Source organism: Mytilus edulis, chromosome 5, assembly GCF_963676685.1.
Source record: "Mytilus edulis chromosome 5, xbMytEdul2.2, whole genome shotgun sequence".
NCBI lineage: Eukaryota > Metazoa > Mollusca > Bivalvia > Mytilida > Mytilidae > Mytilus > Mytilus edulis.
The window spans coordinates 14642722-14659210 of record NC_092348.1 but is presented as its reverse complement, the minus strand read 5'-3'; the positions used below and the strand labels follow the sequence as shown (position 1 = coordinate 14659210).

Below are 16489 nucleotides of genomic sequence, written 5' to 3'. Positions count from 1 at the left end.
TCCACAAAACTCAAAACACAGCACAGAATACTTTTGAGTGTGCAAACACTAACTACACTTAAAACGTTTTTTTTCTCGGTGTTTTTTTTTGGGGGGGGGGGGGGTAAATGGCGAGTACTCTGATACACCGTAAGAAGGTAAGCTGTAAGAAGTATGCGGTGAAGTCACACTCAATGAAAATAGGATTGGCGAACTTTATTATTAACGTATTAGTGTGATCGAGTCCCTATTAAGTAGGATAGTACTTGAGATCCGAACCAGCTAAATGTATTCAGTATTCGCATGTGATACAGGTTCATATATATTTTTGAACGTGGATGCCGTAATTGTAGCGTCATTAATTTTTAGCTTGCTGGAATACATGACATGTGTATTCCATTGAATAGTAATAACTGCAAGTGCTTGTTACGAATTATGAATTAAAATGTTGCCAAACCTATGTCGGAATAAAGTGTATCATTAGTATTCAGCCACTGAGGGGTTATTGTTTTGGGGTCGTTTTTTATTTGACGATTTCTATTTAAACCATACTAATGATATACTAGTTAAAATTTAAAACACATTTACATATGACTTATATAGTACTGGCATGATGTGCGAAGATTTTTCTTAAATGTAGTGTCGAACATACTGCATTTGGCACGTTTGACGTGTAATTCAACCTGTATATACCATATATATAAATAAAATCTGCCATTTCGAAATTATGCTAAATGTTTGACAAAATTGTCATTAAATGTGAAAAACGCTTTTTTCATTACTTTTCATTCAGATCAATTTTTTTCCATACAGGGTTGTCCACTGTCTCCATGATTGTTTAAAGTTACAGGTAAAAAAAAATATTATCAAAAAGAGATGCGAACTAAATGATAAGTAATTTGCTTTGATAACAGACACATATTGTAAATTGAAGATGTATATATTCATGATGATATTATTAAAGAATGGTATATCCTTATTTTAGTATTGATCATAATAGGAAATATAAAATAATGAAAAATGGTTGTACTTAATTGTTAACATTTTATCTGCTTAAACAAAATGGTGTGATGCCATTACGAAGACGCCCCAAGATAAAGTATAACCATCAATCACGATGAAAGATTAATCTTCTTTTAATTACACTCTTTTCATTGGTACAGACATTTTTTGTTGTCAATAACTGTAAGATTGCTTATTTATCACAATTTTTAAGTATCATGTGAACTACTTGCATTTTTATATTCATTTCATTTTCCTTCGTCAATTATTTCCAACGTAAGAAGATATTAATCCGAAGTTACTGGGACGTAAATTAAAGGCTAAACGCACGTTTAGTTTTAAAGAATTTGTAGGTCATAACCAACCAAGTGTAATAAATCTTAAGACCGAAGTTAAGATAAACAGGACACCACTGAGTATTTGAAAAAATTTAAAACATTTTTAGAAGAACTGAAATTAGATGATGACAATGCATAGATTGCACTGATGTTTCCAAATGCTTGTGTTTCAAAACCCTCATTTTTTTGTAATATTTAAGGTTACATGTATTTTTCTAATTTTCATGATCTAAAATTATTGAAGATTTTTATGTGTCGACGTCCTTAATTTTCACCCAAAGTGTAATTGTTGCAGGTTATTCAATAATGAGGAAAACTACTTATATTATTGGTGCAATGGTTTAATACTGATTTTTTAAAGGTTCCCTTGAATGTTACTCATATTGTTTTAAAATTCCATGTATATGTAGTTTTAAAGTTAGGGGACATTTCCTATACTTGCACGTTTTGTTTAAATATTTGGAAAAAGTGTACGATGATCAACGCCTACATTAATCTTGTTATTTTTCAAGAAATAAACAATAACAAATAATTTATTAATCATACAAACACATATATTTACAATAATACTAGACAAAAAAATGGCAAAAAACTCGATGTAGACAGTGTTACACTACTAACATTTATAACGATGATTTAGCAAGGACATGTGATATCACGTGATACAGTACTTTTTGCTACATTCCGTACGAGAAGGTAGATCTCCTCTATGTCTAAAGTCAAATCAAAGAATAAAGTACTCATCAAATTGTCTTTCGTGTGTCACATGATACGAGTTTGATATATTTTTGTCATTTAGACTATAAATGCAAATGAGAAAAATATCAATTGGTGTGAGAATATTTTTTTAGAAAATTAATTGTGGCCATCTGGTGTTACTTAGGTGTGCCTGAGAAAAGCTGTTCGGAAAAGTTGGTTCCAGCTTTATATTTTGATATAGAATAAGGAGTTGTGGTTTGATTTCCAATGAGGTAACTATCCACCAAAGTTCAAATAAATAGTGTTACGATTTCTAGAATGTGAGCTTTTTCGTCCTGAATACTATAACAATTTTGGCGGCTACCTTCCTGTATATTTTCAAATTTTAACAATGAAAGTTTTCGAAAAGGGGAGTTCTTTTCAAATCCATCTTTTTTGTTCCTTATAGTCTTATGATCTAAATCTGATGTTTGATAAAAGGAAAATGGAATATAAAATCGTTCAAGAAGACCACCATTAGATACCATTCATATTTCAAACAATTGATATTTTGAATACATGAAACCACTTCGATGAAGTTTGTATCAAGATTTTGGAAAACGGGTACATATGTCCGGCTAATAAATAGACATAGATAAAACAAAACAAAGATAATGATGGAAATTTTAGTTTTCAAGAATACAAAAAGAAAACAATGCTTAATATGAGCTTTTTGTGATAATCATGAATCAAATTATACACTCCTTTATCTTTACGAATGTGCAATCGTTTGTTCCTCCTTTTTCCATCTACAGCGGAATAGTGAATAACAGTATTAAATTGAACATGTGACGTACATACTCAAACATGACTGGTGAATTCACTGACAATAATCTGTCGTGCAAGATAAAAAGACATGTATTGCTTTCCAATAAAAAAAAAAGGGATTGAACGTTAGACTACAACTTGCTGTACACGCTATCAAATTTAACTGCATTGTGGTGGAAAAGGGAACGATAGACAATATTGTTCTGTAAATGAAAGCAAACTAACTGTATTAAATAGCAATCGGGGACACAGACCCTGTTGTACCTTCCGTAGCCATAATAGAGTGTGATTAGGGAGTATTCAAACATTTTAAATCAAATTGAAAAACACAACACCTTTTATTAAATGTATTAAGAAACAATTAAAAAATAATAGGCATCTTTTAATGTATGGCCGATTTCTTTTCATGTCAATAAGCAGAAAAATAAGAGTGCAAAAGATACATTGTTTTGCTTTATATTTGAGTTGATACCTTTTTGTGACAACACAACATAAACGTGACTAAAATTGAGCGCAACCGAGGATTTTTCAGATTCAAGCAAAAGACATTCTTCTGACTATGAATTTACTGCATCTCCTTCGTATAATGTTAATAAAATACAGTTTGATACGTTTTTTTAAATGATTCCTACAGTCTTTTTGCATGCATTTGACTAGTTTCCGGGATTTTTTATGTAACAAGACTTTAAGGACCAGACAGAACAATGAAGTACATTAACGTAACTTTCTCAAAGCGTTATCTTTTAATTCCCTGAGACAAAAGTAATGGTTTTGCATGTGGATTTTCCCAGGAGGAAAAATTCACCACGACAAAACCATACTCATTTCACTTAGCTATTACCATGTCACACCATGTTTACAACATGCACACGCTTTAGCTGGTTCTTACAAGCTGGTACTGAAATTTGGATGGTTGAAACCGTTATTTCAGCATTACACAATGCGTTGTCACACCATATCTAGACCACGCAAACACTTTTCCTAGTTAACAAGCTCATGCTGCATTTTTTATGTTTGAAACTGCTAATGCATCATTGCACAGTTCCATGACACACTATAGCTACACCATACGAACGCTTGGCTGGTATGAACAAGCTTGTCTTGCATTTTGGATGGTTGAAACCGTTATTTCATCATTGCATACAATGCGATGACACACTATAGCTACACCATGCAAACGCTTTTCCTAGTTTGAACAAGCTCATGCCACATTTTTGGTGTTTGAAACCATTAATTTTTCACACCATCTCTATACAATGCAAACGGTTTGGCTGGTCTGAACAAGCTTGTACTGCTTTTCGGATGGTTGAAACCGTTATTTTATCAATTCACAATGCGATTCCACACCAAGCCTTGCGGTCATAAAACTTTCGAGTTAGTTTTTTGTATTCTTACTCGAAAGTCAACCAATCAAAATGTTGGATTTCATGTTTCGAGCATGATTTTTGTGCTCCAAGCACTCAGCAAAGTTTTATGACTTCAACCCCAGATCTACACCATTCAAACGCTTTTCTTAGTTTTAACAAGGCCATGCTACACTTTTGATGTTTGAAACCGCTAATTCATCATTGCACAATGCGATTTCCACCATATCGACACCATGTGAACGCTTTCCCATCTGGTTTTAACCAGCTCGTGTTGCATTTTAGATGGTTGAAACCGCCAATTCGTTCAACCATTGCATAACTAATAAATAACATGCCATAATCACATCTATTATGGTGCATAATTTATACATAATCATGCGTTATACATCTGTGTCAGTTCGAATCATCTATCATCCATCGTAAGAAAGGAGAAAAACTGATACCATAACCATAAATTAGAATGTATTAAAAAGTATTATATTTAAGTCCTTAACCTATTTTTGTATGGAACAATTCATAAAAGCATTAGATTACTTGGGATTTTACTCAGGGTTGCATTGTTTATCAATGGTTGAGTTAAAATTGAAATTTTCGCGTATAGTGTATTTCCCGTGTTAAAATCGAAAAATTTTACTTTTAAAAGATTGTTATCGATTCCATAGGGAGCACTCTAATAGAAATGTTTATTGTATTATCCTGTATCTTTCAATATACATTGTTCTTTTAGCATGCGTATGTTATTTTTGTTGGAATAATTGCACAAAGCGAAAGAAGATCATCTCATTATAACTGATGAAGGAAAAAGTTGTTTTTTTAAATGTCAAAATAAAATTAATTCATAATAATTTTTCCCGCGTTTTTTCCTTTAAAATTCGATCCAAATGTTTGAAAATATATGTATGATGTTTATCGTAAGTCTATGAATACGACTGTATTCTATGGTACCAACATCATACCGACATATTCCTTATAAATATCCATCTTATAGTGAAATTTTGTTTGAATCTAAATAGTTCAAAGGTGAAAATGACATGCATTTCAGATCTCTGTTATTGAAACTTTATGGGTAACGATTTTATCTATATAAACGTATAATTTGTTTGACTGCTTCTTCTTTATTTTCTTTTTCTTTGAATTGTTCATTAGTTGGTTTTATTGATTATTTTTCAGTTCTATTACTGCTTTATGCCTATTGAGCCAAACGCAATAAAAATAAAAGACAAACGAATGTAAACGGTAGAAAATAAAATGCTGTAAGACCATAAACGATGCAAAATGTACATTCTCCCTTTAATTCGTCTTGATTTAAAATAAGTCATAGCAACTTGTGATTTGTGAAATATTTATTTTAACGAAATTAAAGTAAGAGAGTTATTGTTTATGAATATAATGGAGATATAGTGTAAACGTCAATGAGACAGCAACCCAACATAATAATGAACAAAAACACGTCTAGAGTGCAACTAACAAATATACACTTCAACAGGACACAAATGTCTAAACAATATGTGTCAAGCTCTAATTCGTACAAAGTTTCATAAATTCGTACAGATTATAAAAAAAGTTGTGTTCTCTATGTTGGTTTGTAAAACAGATTCATATACTGAGAGCGATATGTGATATTTAAAATATACAAATAAAAGATTAAAAATGTTCCTACCTCTTATATTCCTCGAAGAAATAGCAGGTCAGATGTTTAATTTCATGCTTTTAGAAACCTAAATTACATGTTAAATTGTAATGATGTATGCATTTCCGTGGTGTAAAAACCAAAAGGAGACAAGATCAATCAAAAAAAGCAAGCAAACAATTACATATTTCTTCATCTTTATAAGAAGTGTTTTTCAGTTGAACAGTTTTTATTGTCTAATTAGATAATATAATGTTTTGACATTTCCCCCTATTTTCTTCTCACGAATTAGATATCAAGTTTAGTGTTTTGACAATTCCCCCTATTTTCTCCTCACGAATTAGATATCAAATATAATGTTTTGACATTTCCCCTATTTTCTCCTCACGTTTTGTACCTGGTTGTCCAGTACAATTACGATTTGCTAATTAATTACCACCTTGTATATATCAGGATATGATAAAATCAAAACTATCTTTGACCTTTCAATAGTAAACCAAGTCTCTTTTCGATTATAACAAAGATCTACGCCCTATAAATCACCAACTATAGCTACATGTAACACTATAAACTTTAGAGTACATTGTCTGGTTATTTACACAACCCCGACACCCATCCCCAAAAATAAAAAAGAAAAGAAAAAAGAAAATGTACTTTTTTATATTTTTTTTAAGGAATAATAGAAAGAAGAACGGGAAGTTTTAAGAAAAATACCAATGGCAATAAGCAGTCATTATTGTTTCAAAATTTTCCCGTTTTCAAACTTCCAATAAGTTTGCTATATATAATAAGACATTAATAGTAAAAAGACGAATTAAACAATTTTCAAATCTCGTTAATCCATTTTGAATGTAAAAATCAAGATAAAAAATCCAGAGGAAATAGAATGGAATCCAAATGAGAGCGAGACCGAGTGCGTCGACAGGGGGTGAGTCTCATTTTACCCACATGAACCCCCTTCCATTCGAATCCCGACTCAGCCTAAATGGGACAATATTACACAGCTTTACAGATCAGACGGATATTCTGAAGAAAATAATGTTCCAATTCCTTTAGTCTAAGTTGACATATATGACTGTGGCTTTAACCAATTCCTTTAGTCTAAGTTGACATGTATGACTGTGGCTTTAACCAATTCCTTTAGTCTAAGTTGACATATATGACTGTGGCTTTAACCAATTCCTTTAGTCTAAGTTGACATGTATGACTGGCTTTAGTCTAAGTTGACCATATATGACTGTGGCTTTAACCAATTCCTTTAGACTAAGTTGACATGTATGACTGGCTTTAGTCTAAGTTGACATATATGACTGTGGCTTTAACCAATTCCTTTAGTCTAAGTTGACATGTATGACTGTGGCTTTAACCAATTCCTTTAGTCTAAGTTGACATATATGACTGTGGCTTTAACCAATTCCTTTAGTCTAAGTTGACATGTATGACTGGCTTTAGTCTAAGTTGACCATATATGACTGTGGCTTTAGTCTAAGTTGACCCTATATGACTGTGGCTTTAGTCTAAGTTGACATGTATGACTGTGGCTGTAATTTTATATCCCTTTTGCTCATATATACATATCTTTAAATCTATTTTGCCATTCGAAAATTTCAATGTTTTTGATCACTCCCGATGAAAGTTAATCAGAATCAAGAAAAGCTCGACCGTACTATACTTATGAAGTGTGATTTTTTTTGTAAACATAAATATCCCTATAGCCTATGATCCTGTCGTAATCTTTGATCCACGTGGATACTAGCAGTGAGCCTTGGACATATTTAAAGCTAAAGTACAGATGACCCTTCCTGATTTTGGACAGGAAAACTAATTAGAAATTGAATGTTAAAGATTATTCAAAATTCCTATGAATAAATATGAAAAGGAACAGATGAAAGTGTGAGATATTCGTCAATGAGTAAAAATAGAAACAACGATAAAAAGAATATATAAACGATACATGTATTATAATATTGTTTTAGGAAAAACATGCATTAAATATCCAAGATGTACTGATGGACGATTCCCACCAAACTGAGTGCTGACAATGAATTACAGCAATCGTTTTGTATCATAGTTTTGTAAGGAAAATGTCCTCTAATTTATAGTGCAAAAACAATTAACATTGCCTTCATATTTGTTTTGTACTTAAGCAATTAAATGTTCTTTTCTTAGTGCAGAAAAAAGTCATGTTGCCAAGTTTAGCAAAACAATGCCCTATTTTTAGTGCAGAAACAATTTTGTTGTCTTGTTTAGGAGAAAAACGTAATTTACTTGGTGCAGCAATTGTTTTCCCTACCTAGTTTAGGAGAAAAAACGTCCTTTACTTAGTGCAGAATTTTTTCCCCTGCCTAGTTTTGGAGAAAAACGTCCTTTACTAAATGCAGAAACAATTTATGTCGCCTAGTTTAGGAGAAAAAACGTTTACTTAGTGCAGAAATTTATATTCCTGCCTAGTTTAGGAGAAAAACGTTCTTTACTTAGAACAGACACATTTTTGTTGCCTAGTTTAGGAGTAAACGTTATTTATTTAGTGCAAAATGGTTTTCCCTTCCTAGTTTAGGAGACACACGTTCTTTTCTTAGTGAAAAAACATCTCTTATTGTCAAGATAGCAAAGAAATGTCTTTTATTATTGTAGGAACAGGTTTTTCTTGCCTAGTGTAGCAGATAAATGTGCGTTACTTATTGAAGAAACGATTTACTTTCCTAGTTTAGCAGAGAAACGTTCTTTACTTAGTGCAGAAACAATCTGTGTTGCCTAGTTTAGCAGAGAAACGTTCTTTACTTAGTGCAGAAACAATCTGTGTTGCCTAGATGAGGAGAAAAACGTTCTTTACTTAGTGCAGAAACAATCTGTGTTGCCTAGTTGAGGAGAAAAACGTTCTTTACTTAGTGCAGAAACAATCTGTGTTGCCTAGTTGAAGAGAAAAACGTTCTTTACTTAGTGCAGAAACAATCTGTGTTGCCTAGTCGAGGAGAAAAACGTTCTTTACTTAGTGCAGAAACAATCTGTGTTGCCTAGTTGAGGAGAAAAACGTTCTTTACTTAATGCAGAAACATTTTTCTTGCCTAGTTAAGAAGAAAACGTACTTTTTTTAGTGCAGAAACATTTTCTTGCCTAGTTTAGAAGAAAAACGTACCTTACTAATTACAGAAACATTTTTTTTCTTGCCAAATTTAGGAGAAAAACGTACTTTTCTTAGTGCAGATACAATTTATGGTTTACATAAAACATCAAGTGACTTTTAATTTGTGACATAAATCAGAAAACACATGTTAATCTTACATATACATCTTCAAATCTTTTCATGTAAACATAACATGGAAATAAAAAATAAGCCTGAAACTTTTAAAGTATACAATCTTTTGTATGCGTTTATTATTTCAAAACGAGAAAGACAAAATGATAAATTTAAAAACTATTAATCATTACTTGTGTACCATCCACTTTCGAATGTGCATTAAAATAATGTCTTAAAACTTCTTTTTTTTTTTTATAAATTTAAACAGAGTTTTTACAAGTCAGTTTCAGTATATACGGTTTGGGGGGGGGGGGTGGGGGGGGGGGGGGGGGGCGGGGGGTTTGGCGGTGTTAATATTTTGACATGTATGTACATTTGTAGGAAGTTCATTAACGTTAAGCACAAAAGCTACATATCTTGCAACTAATAATATAATTGTTATAAACGGTCTTCTTGAGAAGTGCTGTTTGATTTTTGCTTATTAACAAGGCAATATATTTCAATATGATCAAGTATTCTTTACACGACAACTTACATATGTTTGGCATGTAAATGTAGTTGTTCCTGTTATCAGGGATATCAGATCATAATGTTTATATGACCTCTGAACTTGAGTCTCTTCCACGTCATTGTAGACTGATGTTACGTTAATGAATGCAATGTTAAAGATCAGTTAATAGAAAGTTAAAATAAAGAAAAATACAAAGAAATAACTAATAAGCCAAGCACATACCGTAAGCTTTCAGTTTGGGTCATTTGTTTAATTAGGTTTTGATCGACTATGCGAGAAGATTTGTTTAAGTTTGCTACATGTATTTTGTAATCTTTCCAAATATCTCAAACATGTTTTTTTTATTCGAAAGCATTTAATCTATCAGAAAAAAGGAACATAATATTGTCGCCGATATGTCCACGTCGAAAGCATCTACCGCTATCAGCTGAAACAAGTACAAAACGACGAAAAAGAAAAATGAAGAACAAAAAAGTCAGACATTAGATTATAAACAATGAAATGGTATCAATCCCAAAATCAGAAGAAATTGAAACAAATTTGTAAATGTAATTCGTAGCTTCGTTCAAAAAGTCTCTATAACATTGAGAGAAATATCGGTTATTTTTGTAAGATGAAAATTAAAATTATGTAATATGAAATAAAAAAATACACTTGTGAAATAAGGTGCGTCCAAAATGGTCTCGAATTGCCTCCAGTAGGAACACTCAACCCTCAACATTTAAAGCAATGATTGTATGCATACATGAATACTCTAAGAGCTCAACGACAGGGCCTGACTAAATAGTTCCCGAACAAGGTCAATAGTGTTAAGAGAATTCTGAATAACTTTTAAATTGATATACAGAGGATTGAAATAAGGAATTTTATTTATCATCATGTTAGTAAATAATCACTGATTAATAATCGGGGACAAGTAGTATAACAGCATCGACCAGTAGAAAACAACTGGGGTGGATCCAGCCATTCAAAAGGGGGGGGGGGGGGAGTCCTAACCCAGGATAAAAGGGTGTGTGTGTGTTCCAACTTCATATCCCCATTCAAATGCATTGATCGACCAAAAAAAACGGGGTTCTAACCCCTCGGAACACCCCCTCCCCCTTGGATCCGCAAATGAACAAACACAAACGCTAATATAAGCGTGCACAACATGTGTATTTTGAAATACCCACCACCAGATACAACCCAGTCTCAACTGTATCAAGATGATATTAGTTTTTTATCGACAATTTATTTGTTGATTTTGGTGGACTGATATTTCAACAGACATTCAATATTCCAATGGGTACTAATTGTGCTACCCTATTATCCGACTTGTTTTTGTACTCTCCTTTTGGTATATTGGTGATGATGGGAGTTCATAGAATTATCGTTAATGACAAAGTGTAAAAAATAGAGGTATTTTTATTTTCAAACCAGAAAATTCTAATTACGTCCTTAAGGTGTTAATTCGATTTGTTTTGTGGGTTATTTATGACCTACGTGACAAACTAAAATAAAAAAATTTAAACAAGCACAAAAGGCAGTTTTACACATGTGTATTTTGTATTGATTGATACCAGAGAATGACAAGTTTACATATCTGTATTACATGTGCAACAAATGTCTTATTGTTAACAAACCACCGTGGACATTATCCCTAAGGATATACAAATGACATGCATATTTCTTGTTCATATTGCACTATAATAATTGTCTTTCTTTTCTAGATAATCAGCAAAATAAAAATAGATTTTAATTTGATATCCCCTACCTTTTATTTGCGAAGGTGTTTTAAAAATTTTATTTTTGCCTAAATTAATACTATTTAAATGTACATGGTTTGTTTAGAATTAAAATAATAAAGTTGCAATAAATATAAAAGATTCTCCATCGAAAAAGTAGGAAAAAAACAGAAGACACAATTCTGTTGGATTTTCTAAAGTTTCGAGTTATATGAGCACGTATACTAAAGCTACTAAGTTAAGATATCCAATCGTAGTACTAATTTATCGTAGGACATGCAGAAAAATCCGTCCGTTCGGAACAAATATGAACTTACGTAGCTTTATGCATATGGGCCTGGCCTATTTCGTAATTGGAATTATGTTAATATTAACTTTCCCTCCGATGGGCAGAGGGTCAAGATTTGCTACATGTGTTAAACATAATGTTTTTTTTTTTCATTTTCAAATAACAGATGCACTAAAAAAATTTACGAAATACATATACACTATAATTGGGAACGGAAATGGGGAATGTTTCATAAAGACAACAACCCGACAAATATGTATGAATGCCTCAATGTATATGAAACCAGTAGAAACCGGCGATCAAACTGTGTCTTTTCTGGTAAATGAACTCGTTTTAGGCTTAAAATATTGTACGGCAGAATACTGTTGTTGTATTCTACTTTAAAATCATGTTTAATGTTAGGTCTCGAAAACAAGCCGACCTTCATGTTAAACAAAACTTTTTATAGATCTAAACTCTATACCAATGACTAATATCGATACAGCTTACCATGTTAAATTGTCAATGTCAAAATTGTAGACTATATATTCATTTAACAGATAATAAAATCATTAAGTGATTTTATGGTTTTCAATGACTTATTGTGGTTATGTGTTTAACATTTACATATGCAGTCTAACATATCACGTAGTCAACTATGAAAGATGCATTAATTCAATAAGATGAATTATATTATAATGATAACAAATCTGTATAGTCTTTTCCTTACAATTTGATTTCCATCAATTTAAAATACAATACATCTGTATATAAGTTTTTGTTTGTTTCGGATATTATTGAGGTACTTATCTCATGCATGTGTTTGTCCGCAATATATAAATATGTTGATACAAACAATACATAAACAATAGACTATCAAAATATTGACCAAAGTATAAATAAAATTATATGCTATAGAAATAAAAATAATTTCTACTTTTATGGCTTCCCACATGCTAAATTGACACACGATTTTTTTTAAATCACAGTGCTATTATTATACTTCTATCTTAACCTCAAATTAAACTATTGATTTGTATACAATTGATACATAAAAATGTAAAAGTTATGTTCTAGAATATATATTGAACATAATGAAAAATATCACTTTCATTTCTAAAACTGCTGAAATTTATGGAAATTATATCTGCTTAAAATTATTTTAACAATGATCATTTTGTATGCATGAATTTATTCCGTTTTATCTTATTTATTCTGTTTTGTGTATCCAGACAAATATTCCTCTTCTTTAAACCCATACACTTATCCAGGGGACGCAACTAGTAATATGTAATTATGAAGATGTTATACTTCATATATTATTCTAATTCACACTTACCTAATAAACAGTAACTCCACTAATTAAGTTCCTGAAACTGTTTTTAAACCATGTATTTTGGAATTTTTTAAAGTAAAAATTCTACTTATTGCATTATGCCTACACTCTACCGGGACAATCGACCAAGACTGTTGCAGGCGCTCACCTGTGACAAAGAACTAATCTATCATCACTCTTGTCAAAGGTAGAGACCGTGGACAAGATTTATTTACATGCATAAACATGAATGTCAACGCTAAAATTACCTTTCTCAAACAACTATAATAGTAGTATGGTATTTAGTTTTAGAGGGAAACACTGATCAGATAAAAATGTGTAACCACAATATTTGAATAAGTCTGGTAAAGGGGTTGATCAACGGAAGGAAATCTGAATGTAACTATTATTTATTCAAATATGTGTTACTAGAAATACACGAGCATGACAATTATTTTCTCCATGTTATAGTTAAGACGTAGGAAATTACAACTGCTTGCAACAACAAAATGGATATATTCACTGGTCATCTAACTTTTATTTCACTTTTCAGGAGTGTGCAAAAATATTATCATTTTAACCAAAAAATATTGATCCCTTTAATAAATCTTTGGCTTTCAAATATTCAATTTTGATCGTTCCTAAATCTATGAAAACTCGTCGAACGCATGCAATTTAAATATACAGTGTTGTTTTTATTTTTTATAAAAGTTATCTAGTTATTGCAGCAACAAATCCCTGAATTGTAGAGATGAGATCTATAAATGAGGAATTATTTACGAATCATGGAATACTACAAGGTTGTCCGACGGATCCTTTTCTATACTTTTTGTTATGATTTGTGCATTCAATAAATTAAAACTTTATAAATGGTCAGAAGAATTCCATCAATTTAAAAGGATATTAAGATGAATGTGCTTTTAATGGAAATTTTATGAATAAATGAAAGTCATATAATACGATACATAGGGAGTACCAACCGGAGCGGCGATGTTAACTATTTGTTTAAAGCTTTATATTTCAGAAGGCCTGGATGCTTTTAACCTCGTATTTAGATATCTCATGTTACGAAGTTTCCGACTGTAATGTGTCAATTGTCCTGGACCTCATTTTACTGGTTTAAATTTTTAGTCTTTTGTCATGCAAAATAATCACTATATATAAAGGCAACAGTAGTATACCGTTGTTCAAAAGTCATAAAGACATTATTTTGCATGATAACAGACTACATATTTGTTTACGCGTCACTAAAACAGGAAAATGGGGTCAAGGACAATGGATATTTGACAATCGGAAGCTTCGAGACATAATATATCTGAATACGTATAAAGCATCCAGGCCTTCTGAAATATAAAGCTTTGAACAATATATGTATATATGAGTTATTATATGATAACTATATTTGGTATATGAGGTCCTTTTGATGTCTTCATATCCCTCCGACACAGTTCAACTGACCTCCATCTCATTTGATGGATTAGTGGTCAAGGTCATATTTTCGAGGTCAAGGGGTCCATATCTTAGGTACTATAAGGAATTATTGTAAGGTGTGCATGGCTGACTTGAAGGTGTCATCTAACTTTGATTTGATTTCATGGTTCATTTCTAATGTTAGTTTTCATGGTTTTTCAGATTAATATATACTTTAATCAATGGGTCATTTATATTTTGTGACATGCTGTCTTGCAGATTTCATCTGAGCTTGACCTCTTTTTCGTGGTTTATTGTTTAATGATTATGTTTCATCGTCATATATGTTTCTTATATGCTATAATGAATGGATATACACACATTCCGTGTATTGAATGATTGCATGAGGTAGTCTGTTTGGTAGGGTTCATTAGACCTTCATTTCATTTAAAATGGATCAGTGCTAGTTTAGAGTTTGTGATACTTGTAGTTAAACCTTCAATCAAGATCAGTAAAGCATGAGACACATATCAGTGCACACTTGTTAATTCATACATGATACAAAAAAATAAAATAACAGACTGTCTACCACATATATATTTCTCTCGTGCAATCCTCATCCTCATCATCATCGTTTAATGATAAGTTTTTGTGTCAACAACATGGTGACAGTTGTATATCGATCCTTTATTCATTTAAGGAATGGCTGTAATATTTTGTCTGTCTATGAAGAAATAACATAAAAAATGTGGAGCACACTGAAAAACCCGAGGAACAGGTTATTTTAAAGTGTGCACCACATGTTTTATGTTATTTCGAATAGACAGAAAAACATATGACACTCATTTCTTATAATTTAATCATAAATTCCATTTAAAATTGGAGTAAACCGTGAAAACACGTTGATAACGTCACCGTCACATGACAAAATTATGTCTATGAACTGATAAACCAACTAAACGTCAGCCAATCAGAAGACGCGTTACATCCAAAATTAAATTATTTTGTCATGGGTTATTGTTAAATTTTGCATGCAGCATTAGTGCTGAACTACAAATTAAAATCAGATTAATAACAAATTCATTCATCTCTTATATTTTCTGAAATATGGCTGATTGAAGTCTTTCAAAATATGTTGTGTGTGTTGTCCGTTATTCTCGCTTTCTTCTAATTTCGCAACAGTGACGTCATTCACATTGTGAAAAATCAAATGAGCAACGGATTCCACCACCATTTTTCGTGAGAAACGATGTTTCTCTGCTCTTCATAGCTACATTTTATTTTGCGTTTTAGATAAAAAAAAAAAAAAAAAAAAAAAAATCACGCGAGGAGAAATGTCGTTTCACGTTCGATGCAATATAGTATGTTCCCCGCTCAAAATATAGATTCCATCACTGTAGCAAGTGTGCCACGACATTTCTACACTCGAGACAGTTAAAATTAAAAATTTAAAGCTCAAGGCTTGCCAAGCTTTTTAAATATTAAAATTTAACTTTTATGGGTGGAGAAATGTCGTAATACACGAGTTATAGTGGTGGAAATGCTTTCTCGTGTTTCTTACCCTTCATTTCAAACATTTGCAGACAGTTGTGTTCTTTTTGTGTGACGTGATCAGGCAAAGTCGCCCTTTTTCAGGACGTCATAATAGGACATTCAGAAGAAATCAAGAAAACCTATTAAACGTCATAATTAAATTTCGACCAATTATTTGCGGAGAACAGATTTTTCATTTGTGATGATAAATAGTTTTCTCACACTGCTCAGGAAATGTGAAAATAGGACAAAAATTAAAGAAAAGGGTGTCTCAAAAAGTTTTGGGTAAAAAATTACGAATAAGCATGTGATGAATGAACTTAGTACAATGTTTCTGAAACCGAGATAAATTTGCGTGCTTTCTTACACGTCATGTTTTTAAATGTACTTAGTTTAGAATTACTTATTATGACAATTCAACAACTTGTGACAAAATTATGATAAAGTGTTTTGTTAAATTATGAATATATATATGTCTAGATTTAAAATTGATACCATTTTTTTCTTAAAAATAATCTATTTTCCAGTATTAATGAGTACAAGTCATATACGCATATTATATTGGTTCTAGCGTTTATTTAAATTTTTTTGCGTATCATTTATAGTGTATTTTTCATTTTTTTTTACGAAATCATAAAATCTAATTTTTTGTCGATATTTCTGTATCT

At 31.6% G+C, this 16489-nt stretch overlaps 1 protein-coding gene across 2 annotated transcripts in view; it reads right to left on the bottom strand.

Annotated features, from left to right (window-relative positions):
* The window catches only part of LOC139523045 (putative tyrosinase-like protein tyr-1), a 31725-nt gene extending 18654 nt beyond the window's left edge, over positions 1–13071 (bottom strand). Inside the window, exon 1 of one of the 2 annotated variants that reach the window (XM_071316795.1) lies at positions 12903–13071. The gene's annotated coding sequence lies outside the window, so the exon portion shown is untranslated. Of the gene's footprint in view, positions 1–5852; positions 5970–12902 lie in introns of those variants that run through there. The other variant, XM_071316796.1, reaches the window with a different exon arrangement.
* Positions 13072–16489: the final 3418 nt, after the last annotated feature.